This window comes from Cibotium barometz, chromosome 15, assembly GCF_041138505.1.
Source record: "Cibotium barometz isolate CiBa-2024 chromosome 15, ASM4113850v1, whole genome shotgun sequence".
NCBI lineage: Eukaryota > Viridiplantae > Streptophyta > Polypodiopsida > Cyatheales > Cibotiaceae > Cibotium > Cibotium barometz.
In genome coordinates this window covers 54,104,273-54,115,111 of record NC_141060.1, presented here as the reverse complement: position 1 = coordinate 54,115,111, position 10,839 = coordinate 54,104,273, and the positions used below count along the sequence as shown (strand labels likewise).

The 10,839-nt window shown below is 43.2% G+C and overlaps 1 protein-coding gene across 1 annotated transcript in view; it reads left to right on the top strand.

The window, feature by feature from the left end:
- The window catches only part of LOC147631426 (uncharacterized), a 192,816-nt gene that overhangs the window by 180,026 nt on the left and 1,951 nt on the right, over positions 1-10,839 (top strand). The gene's annotated exons all lie outside the window — the stretch shown is intronic.

The window sequence follows — 10,839 nt, the reverse complement described above, 5'->3', positions numbered from 1 at the left end:
AGCACTTGGGTGGAGTTCAAGCAAATCTTCTCTTCCTTATGGTTGACACCGACTTTTGAGGTGGATATTATGACAGCTTGGCATCGATTAGATTCCAGAGATTGTAACAATCTGGAAGAATATAACAAGAAATTTTGAGATGCTCTGCTACCGGTCCAAGGAGCTTTGAGATTATTGCATCAAAACAAAGGTCATTAATATGACTCAGATGATAGAAAATGCTCAGACTGGATATGCCATGCTTACTGGTCAGATGTTAGGATTCAAGGATCAACGTCTCTTCTCCAAGAAAGCATCAAAGGAATCGAAAGAGACCAAAAACACTGAATCACGAGAGAAGGGGCAATCCTAGAAGAGAAAATTTCAGCCTTTACCTCAAAGGACAGGTGAAGAAAGGAAAGAGCTTATAGCTGGTAACAAATGTTTCTCCTATGGAGAAGCACGGCATCGGTACTATAGGTGTTCGAAGAGAGCACCTAAAAACACAGATGATTCACAGGAAGAGCCTAAAGTAAAGAAACAAAAACCATCTGCTAGACTAGTACCTGACTTGATAGGGATGAAGCAAGGGGATGCATCTTCAGAGTTGTGCAGAGCATGGGAAAGACTTCGAGATCATGAGGTTTTGATCTTCTTCAATCCTGAGGCTCGTGCAAACTTCATCACCCCCGAGCTTGCAGCAAAGTTGGGCATCAAACCAGAGGAGATGGGTGTGTTACATGAGGCTACTTTGTCTTGTCCTAGACATTCGGTAGAGGTTACACCGATCATTGGGAAACTGCGTCTCAGTGTGCAGACTTACATCGACAGAGAAGATAACTTCTTCATTATGCCTTTTGAGGGTTGTGATGTTTTGTTGGGTATGCCTTGGTGCCATAAGGTTAAAGCGGTAGTAGATACTTTCAACAGGAAAATCTCTCTCACTAATAAGAATAAGGAACACACTCTTGATGTAAAGCTTAAAGGGGAATCTATTCCTGTTGTATCGGCCTTGGCCATTTCTCGTCTAATAAAGAAACATCTTTCTGTTTACTTATTGTTTGTTAAAGAGAATCAGGATACCACGGATTCTAACTTATCTGAGTTGGATAAGGAAAGATTGGATTTTCTCAAAGGTTTTCAAGATTGTTTTTCAGAGGCTTTGCTAGGGGAATTGCCGCCTGCCAGGCCTGAGAATCATGGGATTGATTTGATTCCTAGAAGTTCACCACCGAATAAGCCACCCTATAGGGTGAGTGCAGCCCAACAAGAAGAGGTTATGAGCCAAGTGTGTGATCTGTTGGACAAAGGGTTGATTCAGCCAAGTTCTTCGCCCTATTGTTCACCAGTGCTTTTGGTACAACAGAAAGATGGTTCTTGGCGGATGTGCATTGACTACAGGGCACTGAACAAGATTACCATCAAGAACAGATTTCCTATTTCTCGAATTGATGATATTTTGGATCAGTTTACAGGGAGCAGCGTACTTCAGTCGCATTGATCTGAAGAGTGGATATCATCAAATTCGCATCAGGCCAAAAGATGTGCACAAGACAGCCTTCAGGACAACTTTTGGACTTTATGAGTTTTTGGTTATGCCTTTTGGTCTTACGAATGCTCCAGCGACTTTTAACAGGATGATGGATCGAATTTTTCGACCCCACCGTGCTTTTGTGGGCACTTTCTTTGATGATATGATTGTGTTTTCTCACTTAGAGAAGGAGCATCGGGAGCATTTGACCAGAGTCTTTGAGGAACTTAAAAAGCATAGGCTGGTTGTCAATGGAAAGAAGAGAGAATTCTTCTTGCAGGAGATTCACTTTCTTGGGCAGATAGTGTCTAAGGATGGCGTTAGGATGGATCCAACAAAAGTTGAAGCAATAAAGAATTGGCCAGATTTACAGACTATTCATGATGTGAGAAGTTTTCTAGGACTTTGTTCATATTACAGGAGGTTTATCCGATTCTTTGCAGAAATTGCTTCACCTTTACATCACCTGACCAAGAAGGATGTAAAATTCTAGTGAACAGTAAAGGAAATGGAAGTTTTCAACAAGCTTAAGAAAAAGCTAACCACTGGTCCAGTTTTGGTTTTACCGGATCTTCATAAACCTTTTGTGGTACAGTGTGATGCATGCGGGAATAGCATTGGAGCTGTTCTTATGCAAGAAGGGCATGTTATTGCTTATGAGAGTAGAACTTTGTCACCAATAGAAAGGAATCTACAAGTGTATGAGAAGGAGCTTCTTGCGATTATTCATGCTATTTCTACTTGGAAGCATTACCTTCTTGGGGCTGATTTCATTGCATGCGGGAATAGCATTGGAGCTGTTCTTATGCAAGAAGGGCATGTTATTGCTTATGAGAGTAGAACTTTGTCACCAGCAGAAAGGAATCTACAAGTGTATGAGAAGGAGCTTCTTGCGATTATTCATGCTATTTCTACTTGGAAGCATTACGTTCTTGGGGCTGATTTCATTGTTCAGAGTGATCATCAGACTCTTTGACATTTCCTTACCCAAACGAAGCTCTTTGAGAAGTATATGAGATGGGCAAACTTTTTGTCCATGTTTCACTTTCAGATTGTTCATGTGCACTAAGGCATGCAAGAGGCACAAAGCAATAAAATGAATGTGAGGGAGGGAAGGCCCGGGCATATATATGCCGAAATAGGGGCAGTTGACCAGCTCCTCACGACTGGGAATAAAACCTAATGACTCTATAAAATAGGAAAAAAGTGGGAATATGATGAGGGGTGACCAGCCTCTCTAGCTAACATGGTTAGCCCTAAAGGCTAAAATAGGACACCACAAAGGAAGCCAGCAACAAGGGGATGATGATGTCTAACACCCCCTCTCAGCACTGGATGCTGAGTGAACTCCAAGAAGCCAGAGACGGTGTCCTCGATCAAAGATAAAAGAGTGTAGCGACAGGTACCAGGAAATCTCCACAAGCAATCTCTACAGCAACTTAGCTACAAAAGCAACAGAACAAGCTGCAAGGTACACCGCTCGTATGGAAGAAAACAACCATGTAGGCTGTGACGTACTGCTCTAAATAATGGTTCCACTCCCAAGTGTAAGAACACTCCCCGAAGTCAAATGTCGTGTTTCTAGCTTGGAGAAGGTCTGAAAAACCTCAAAACCAACCAAGATCAGATCTTGTAGATAATCAATCCTGGGAGAAGCAGGCTGCTCCTCACTGGAATCCTTTGAGTCCATCTACTCAAACTCGGTAACAAGAGTTGCCAAACATTGAAAAGAAGCATCCTTTGGAAAGGTCGGCCATGCAAGATGTAATGACTGTAGAAAAGATGGTGTCCATCTGCTCAAACTCCGTACCATGAGTTGCCCAATGCTGTACATAAGCACACTCTAGTGAGGTGGGCATCGCTAGATGAAAGGACTCCACATCCCCCTCTAAAAAATGACGTTGTCGGACTGATACAAGCCCAACCTGATTTTGATCCAAATCCAAAAAACTCCAGAAGTACCACTGGGCCCTAGGCACGGCAAACAACCATAGATCCAAAGCATCCCACTGGGTCCGAAAGTCCATCCTCCAAAACAACCCTGCATGCCGCATCAAACCAAATGCAGAACTAGCAGAGGGAGGGGCATCCTTAGAAGCATCACAAAGAGAGGCAGAGGTAGACTCTTCACAATGAGGAAGGGAAGCATGAATATAAACTAAAGTGGTAACAAAGTCCTCAAAAGCATCACTAAGAGCAGAAGACTCTTCCATAGAATCAGATCCCAAGAATCAGCAACAAACAAATCATCTCTGTGAAAGGATCACACCTCACAGGCAAAACACACTCCTTTCTTTGCAAACACTGCAAAGAACATAGGCTCGGACAAAATAAACTCTGCTTAGGATCTTTGAAAAGATAACAAGAAAGAACTACTCTCCTCCAAAATCTGCAAACTCCAGAAGAAAGTCTCCACAGATACAAAATAGCTCCCAAAACTGGTCCTCAAGTGAAGTAGCTGGAGATGGGCCCCCCTCTGAGTGTAGAAATCTCTTTTGGGAAGCAAAATGTAGCCAAAACACTGCTGTCCAGCAAAAAACAGCACTCCACCGCCAACAAAAGGCAAGGAAGCCACAATCCACACAAAACCCCCTCTGCAAGTGATATGTGTCCACTGGAGAAGAAAACACAGCCAATAGAGAAGCTGCAAACCTGAAAATACAGGCCGACCAGCTTCCAGACCTCATATGAGGAAAAAATGCTGAAGAGAAGGTACCTTCGGGTTTTAATGATGAACCCCAGGTGAAGGTAGAGCTACCAGCAGGAACAGTCCAGAAAACGCAGCAACGAGGGGCTGCAGATCTGAAAAACGCAAAGGTGAAAGGGGCTGTAGATAGGACAGAATCTGGGGCAGCAAGAAAAAAACACAGATCCGGTAAGATACCAACAAGCCTCAGATCAGTCAACCAACTTCAGCAAAAGAGCCTGTAGAAGAAAAGCACAGCAAATACACTGCTGCTGCCCTGAAACAGAGGAGGCCGATAGCACTACAGGAGTCCCAGGGACAGATCCTGATGAAGATCGACCACAAAATTGCAACGGTGAAGTGCATGGAAGAGGGCAAACTGACCAGCAACAGATCTGAGAAAAAATGCAGGAAAGAGGAGGGACCAACTAATGCTGCAAGTCACCGGTGCTTTGATACCATGAAGGAATGCGCAACGGAAGATGGGAAAGTGGAAACACAGGAGAGAGAGTGAGAGAGAGAGAGAGAGAGAGAGATGGAGAGAAACGCAGGTATATACTTAACCTCACATACGAACCTCATAAGGTAAATATGAGGTTCGTATGTGAGGTTTGTATGTGAGCCAATATGCAGAGGCACTAAGGCATGCAAGAGGCACAAAGCAATACAATGAATGTGAGGGAGGGAAGGCCTGGCTATATACATGCCCAAATAGGGGCAGCCAACCAAATCCTTACAATGTTCTTGTTGATTGTTTGGTAGGGTTGACCTACTCCTCATTGGAAATTTGTTTTAGAGTCAGCTTATTGAGTGCTTTCACATCCAAGCCCCGTTAGCATCATTGACGGTGTGCTCTCAGGGTGCTTTGGTACTTTGGATTTTGGCATATTTTATGGCCAGGGGTGCACTCTTCTTGGGTGGACTGATACAGATTGGGCTGGAGATTTGGATGCTCGGTGTTCGACCATTGGTTGTGTTTTCTCACTTGGGTCGGGAGCCATTTCATGGAGCAGTAAAAAGCAGCCTACTATGGCGCTTTCCTCTACAGAGGCAGAGTATCAAGCAGCTTGCTATGCTGCATGTGAGGCGACATGGTTGCGGAGATTATTGGGTGAACTTGGCTTCCCTCCTACCAAATCTACTCCTCTTTGGTGTGACAATCAGAGTTGCATCGCCATAATCAAGAACCCTGTGTTTCATGCTCATACGAAACACATTGAGATCGAGTATCACTATGTTCGTGAATGGTTCTTGCGGGAGATTTGCATTTGGAGTACTGTCCTTCAGCAGAGAATGTAGCAGATTTGTTCACCAAGCCGATGTCTAAGGCTTCCTTGGCTCCTCATCTTTGGCTTCTTGGAGTTTGTTCAGCATCCGGTGCTGATGTTAGCATTTCATCCCTGTACGTTGCCCATATTTTGCCAATGTTTGTTCCCTTTTATGGCTCTTGATCGTGGGCTGGCCACCCTTATTTTTCCCCTGTTTTCCTGGTAATTTTCCTAGGTTAGGTGCTGATGTCTAGTCGGCCAACTCCTTACCTATAAATAGGTGGGTTGGCCTCTCCCTTTCGATATCTTCATTGTTCAGTTGTGTGGTTCATGTGTTGACACACTCGCTCCCTTTTGTATCCTTGACTTATGAGACTATTAGCTCTCTTGCTCGGGATTGTATTCGCTGTAGTATATTCAGCCTTTTGGCTTCATATCTCTCTCTCTCTCTTGCACTCTCAGTTCAGCACATTCTAGAGCTCCTTGTGCTTTCGCTATGTGGACACTCTATCACATAAACCTGCTCAATTGGAAGACCCCAAGCTGAATGTCTGGCCTCGTATTACATAGGTAGATGAGACATTCAACAGCCTGTTGATTAAGTGATGCATCAAATGATTCACGTGCATCCAGGAGACTAAGCCTAGCACTTGTCTCTACTGGTGTAGCAACTGGCTTACAGTCTTCAAGACCAAACTGTGTAAGCAGTCTTTGTATGTGCTTTGACTACAACATCACAATACCATCATCACGTTGCATAAACTGTATGTCCAAATAATAATGCAACGAGCCCAAATTTGTCATTTCAAATGACACATGTATTTCATTTTTGAAGGTTGAAATCTTCTCCTCATTAGGGCCTGTGAGCAGCATGTCATCAATGCATAAAACGACAACCAAAAGCAATCTTTACTTCTCTTTACATAGAGAGTACTCTCAGTTAGACTGATGCAAAAACCATTTGCAACCAAGTGTGCGTTTATCTTCTCACACCATGCTCTGGGAGTCTGTTTAAGGCGATATAAAGCTTTTTATAACCTACATACTTTAGAATCTTGCTCCTTCTCAACAAAACCATGAGGTTGATATGCATTAACCTCCTCATGTAAGTCACCATTTAAGGGCGGTCTTGGTAGCCAACTGATATACATTCCAACCATGATGCATAGTATCTAGTCCATACTATGCATAATGGAGTTGATAGTTATATAGTCTTGTGGGTTGACTACCATGAGTATATATTATGCATGTTCCTAAAAGGTGAATTTGGGCATGTTCCTGGATTCATCTAGGTATATATATACATGATGCACTGTCAATGCAATAATGCACTTGATCATAGTCATATGAGATGTAGGTGCAAAGGTCTCAGCATAATCTATGTCCTTCTCTTGAGCATAACCCTTTGCATCAAGCCTTGTCTTGTAGCGATCAACACTACCGTCAGCTTTATGCTTAAGCTTATCACCCCCCTTCTCGGCATCCTTTCCAGAAGATTCTGCCTTTGGCTTATAGCTGCTTTTAGAAAAAGGCTTTGTCTTCTCCTTTTTGATTAGCAGCAAATGCTTAATCTCCCACACGCATACTAGTTTGGTTTTGTCAAGATTCCTCTTCTTGCAAGAGTACTGCAACTAACTCATCAAAAGCAAGGGCATTGGGTTTACTCTTCATCATGAGCCGAAGTGTAGATGCAAAACCTTGGTATGAATCCGGTAGAGCGGTGAGAACAGTAGACACCAAAGAACTGTCCAGATAGGCCTTATCAATACATGCCAATTGCTCCCCTACGATACTTAATCCTTGTGAGGAACTCATCCATTAAATCTCCCTCATTTATATGCTCGGACTCTAATTGCTTGCTCAAGTAGGCCACTCATTCCTCGTTATGCACTTGGTAAAGCGCAACAAGCACATCCCAAGTATGCTTCACAGTTTTACATGAGTGAATATGAGGAATAATGCTCCTTTTTCACTGAAAGTGCCGCTAATGCATGTGCATGTGCCTGTGCATCCTTGCCATCCCACTTGGCTTGTTCTGCCTAGGGAGGTGCGGAGGCGGATGCCACAGTTATGTAAGAACTCGTTTCACTATCCAAAGTACCTGTACTATGTTGTTTTTGCAATACACCTCTCAATGTGTAAGCTCGTGTTGGACACCGTATCGTGTTTTAGCAACACTTGAACTCTTAAGATCCTTAAGACGGCACAATACAATAAGCAAAAGTGAAAAATTGACAGATGCTTTGTAATACCACACTGGGGCCGAAATCCTGGCTCCCCCCTTCCCCTCCTTCCCCTCAATACTAAGTATATTATTGGAGTATTTTATTGGTACAATGTTCCACGGGCTTTTAAGATAGATTTTCCATCAATGCATTAGGCATGAATACATATATCAAACAAGTAATCGGAGAAGAGCTCCCTTCGTAGTTGATGTCCCTTGAGAAAATCTTCCTGCCCTTCATTGGAGTAAAACACTCACGATACTGGTTTTTCGGGTCCACGATGTTGGTGTGCCCATACTGGCGCATGGACTGGGTACACTTGGTGGGAGATAACTCGTTGAAAAGATGTCGTCGTTGTCGAGCATGTAGCACAATGTCTAGCTTGGCTGCAGCAGACCGTCCACTTGTAGGAGAAACAAACAGCAACACCAGTAGGGGAAGCGACTAGCAGCAGCACTTGTAGGGGAAATGATCAGCCGACTAGCAGCTCTCAGTAGTAGAGGTGACCAGACGATCAATAGCCTGAAGTAAAGTAATCAGGAGAGCTAGAAGCAAACGATGATCGAATTCCAAGGCGGGTTGCTCTTTTTCGAAAACCTTTCCCCCTCCCATCTGGTGGTACATGCCTTCGTTTATTTCTTCCCACCAACCTCCATCACACATGGGAGTTACATTGTACAAAAGTGTCCTCTTCACATGCCTAAATCATTTGGGTGCCTAGTTCCGAGCACATTTTTTAAGTGTCCACTCACTTATAAGAAAATGTGAACCTGCAAAGGTTATAACATTACAAAACGATTTTAATAAAAATATCCAAGGTTTTTGGGGCAAACTTATCACCTGTTCGCACAGGCCACACAACACGTCAGAATACAAGACGTTCGCACGGTTCACGAGTAGGCGTCCTAGGCCCGTGAATTGTGCATTCATAGCAGGCAAACAAACGAATACAAGTCACACGAAAACAATGTCAAGCATGCGAACATGTGTGCATGTGCACTTGATTTATGGACAAATCTCCTGGTCATGGAACATGTACATCACTAGCATTTCCGGGTACGAATTTGGCACATCGGAAAGTGCGGAACTGGGACCAAGAACACTCGGATCCACACACTCGCCACATTTGGGCACGAGAAATTGGCCACATTTGGGTACGAGAACCGGGAGAAACCATGTAAATGGCCAAATGATCAGTTTTGTTGGCGAGACATGGCGTGCCTCAATGCCAAAAACAACATTCCAAAGCCCTTTAGTGGCGACCAATACATGGTGCATCATATAGAACCACCATGGGTAGTTGGTCCCGTCAAGCTTATCCTCAACAGAAAGCATACCAAATACATCATTGCCTGCCATTTTTCCTGTAAATAACTAATCTATGACATAAATGAAAATATCCGAACTACGAGTAGGTACTGTCAATGGCCAATGATGCAATTGAAATGGTTGCCAATAGATAATCGATAACGATGGAAACCTGCAAAGTGTATGAAAAATTACAAAAGAGAGTGTGGAAATGATACTTAGCGGGAATGCAGAAATCAATGATAATGTTGACGTTGCTGTTGAAGATAAACTTGAAGATGCAATGTCGAAGATGACGATGGTCTTGTCTGCACATTAAATGATGCTGCTGTTGCTACGTAGAAAATCTGAAATAGAACAAAAAGAGTTTGAAATGATACTTCCAGGATGCCCGCGGAAATCTTGAACATGCGAACGCGCCCAAAACTCTGTTAATGTAGTTAACCACACACTATATAATATACCTTCTCCACCTAAGAGGATAGCTCAATTAGAGACAATCAAAAGTGCAACTCGAGGAGAAGATGACAAGGGGGTGAAAGCCAAGAGAACCTGTTGCTCTGATACCAATTGTTGGATTGAAGATCAGTGTAGCAACACTCACATAGATGTAGCAAGCAAGGAGAGAGAGATGGAAGCACAACACTCAAAGTAGATTGATGAGAATAAGTGAAGTGACATGATAAGCACATGCACGCTTCCTAAAGAGGGAAAAAGTGTCCCGGCCCATTATTAGCCTACGTCCACACATCACTACCATATAAATGGCTACAGTGCCATGAGCCGGTCGTGATTGCCGAATGAGTGTCACCAGCCTGGACATTCCCAGTATGCAAGGGGTCTAGTGGACTCCAGGATGTCTAAATATTTGGAAAGTACAAGCTTTGGGAATGGGGGATTATCCTAGAATACAAAGGACCACACTCCTAAAATTTAGGAGAGTTGCTATTTTTGGCCTGACTCCGATGGAAATTCTGTTCGCGTCATTACATCTAGAATTGAGCAGATACCAAGAGTTGGCAAAGTGCCTATGACAGAATGTCTACCAGTTGGGATATTTTTAGAGTGGATCGAGATTTGGTAAATATGGGTTTGGGTCCGGTTCTAGGTTTGGAAAATCTACTTTAGTACTAACATTTCCATTTGAACTGCTGATTTAGCCCTAGCATGCCATGCATCTGAATTTTGAAGGTGATGCATTTAGCACTCCCTCTTGAGTAACCTGGAAACAGTGCATGGGGTCATCAACCCTCGGATTTGGATCTGGATTTGGTACTTGAATATGGGTTTGGGTCAGGTTCTATCTTTGGAAAATCCACTTTAGTACTAGCAATTACCTTTGAACTGCTGATTTAGCTTTGATTCGATTATGGAAATAGGCTATGTCCTGAAATTCAAATTGAAAGCCATCATCGAGTCCTCCATAATTGTAGAGATCCTCCACAATTACCTTTGAACTGCCTTAGTTGCATTTACTCTTGGTAAGTTAGCCCTAGCATGCCACGCATCTGAATTTTGAAGGTCATGCCTTCAGCATTCCCTCTTCATTATCCTGGAACAGTGCAGAGGGTCATCAACCCTGATGATCCTCTTGGATTTGGATTTGGTACTTGAATATGGGTTTGGTCTGGTTCTATCTTTGAAAAATCCACTTTAGTACTAACAATTACCTTTGAAGTTTGAACTGCTGATTTAGCTTTGATGCGATTATGGAAATAGGCTATGGCCTGAAACTCAACTTGAAAACCATCATGGAGTCCTCCATAATTGTTGAGATCATCTACACCATACCATAAGGACGGTGGCTGGTTTTTTGGCACAAGAGAACACAAAGTGTACACT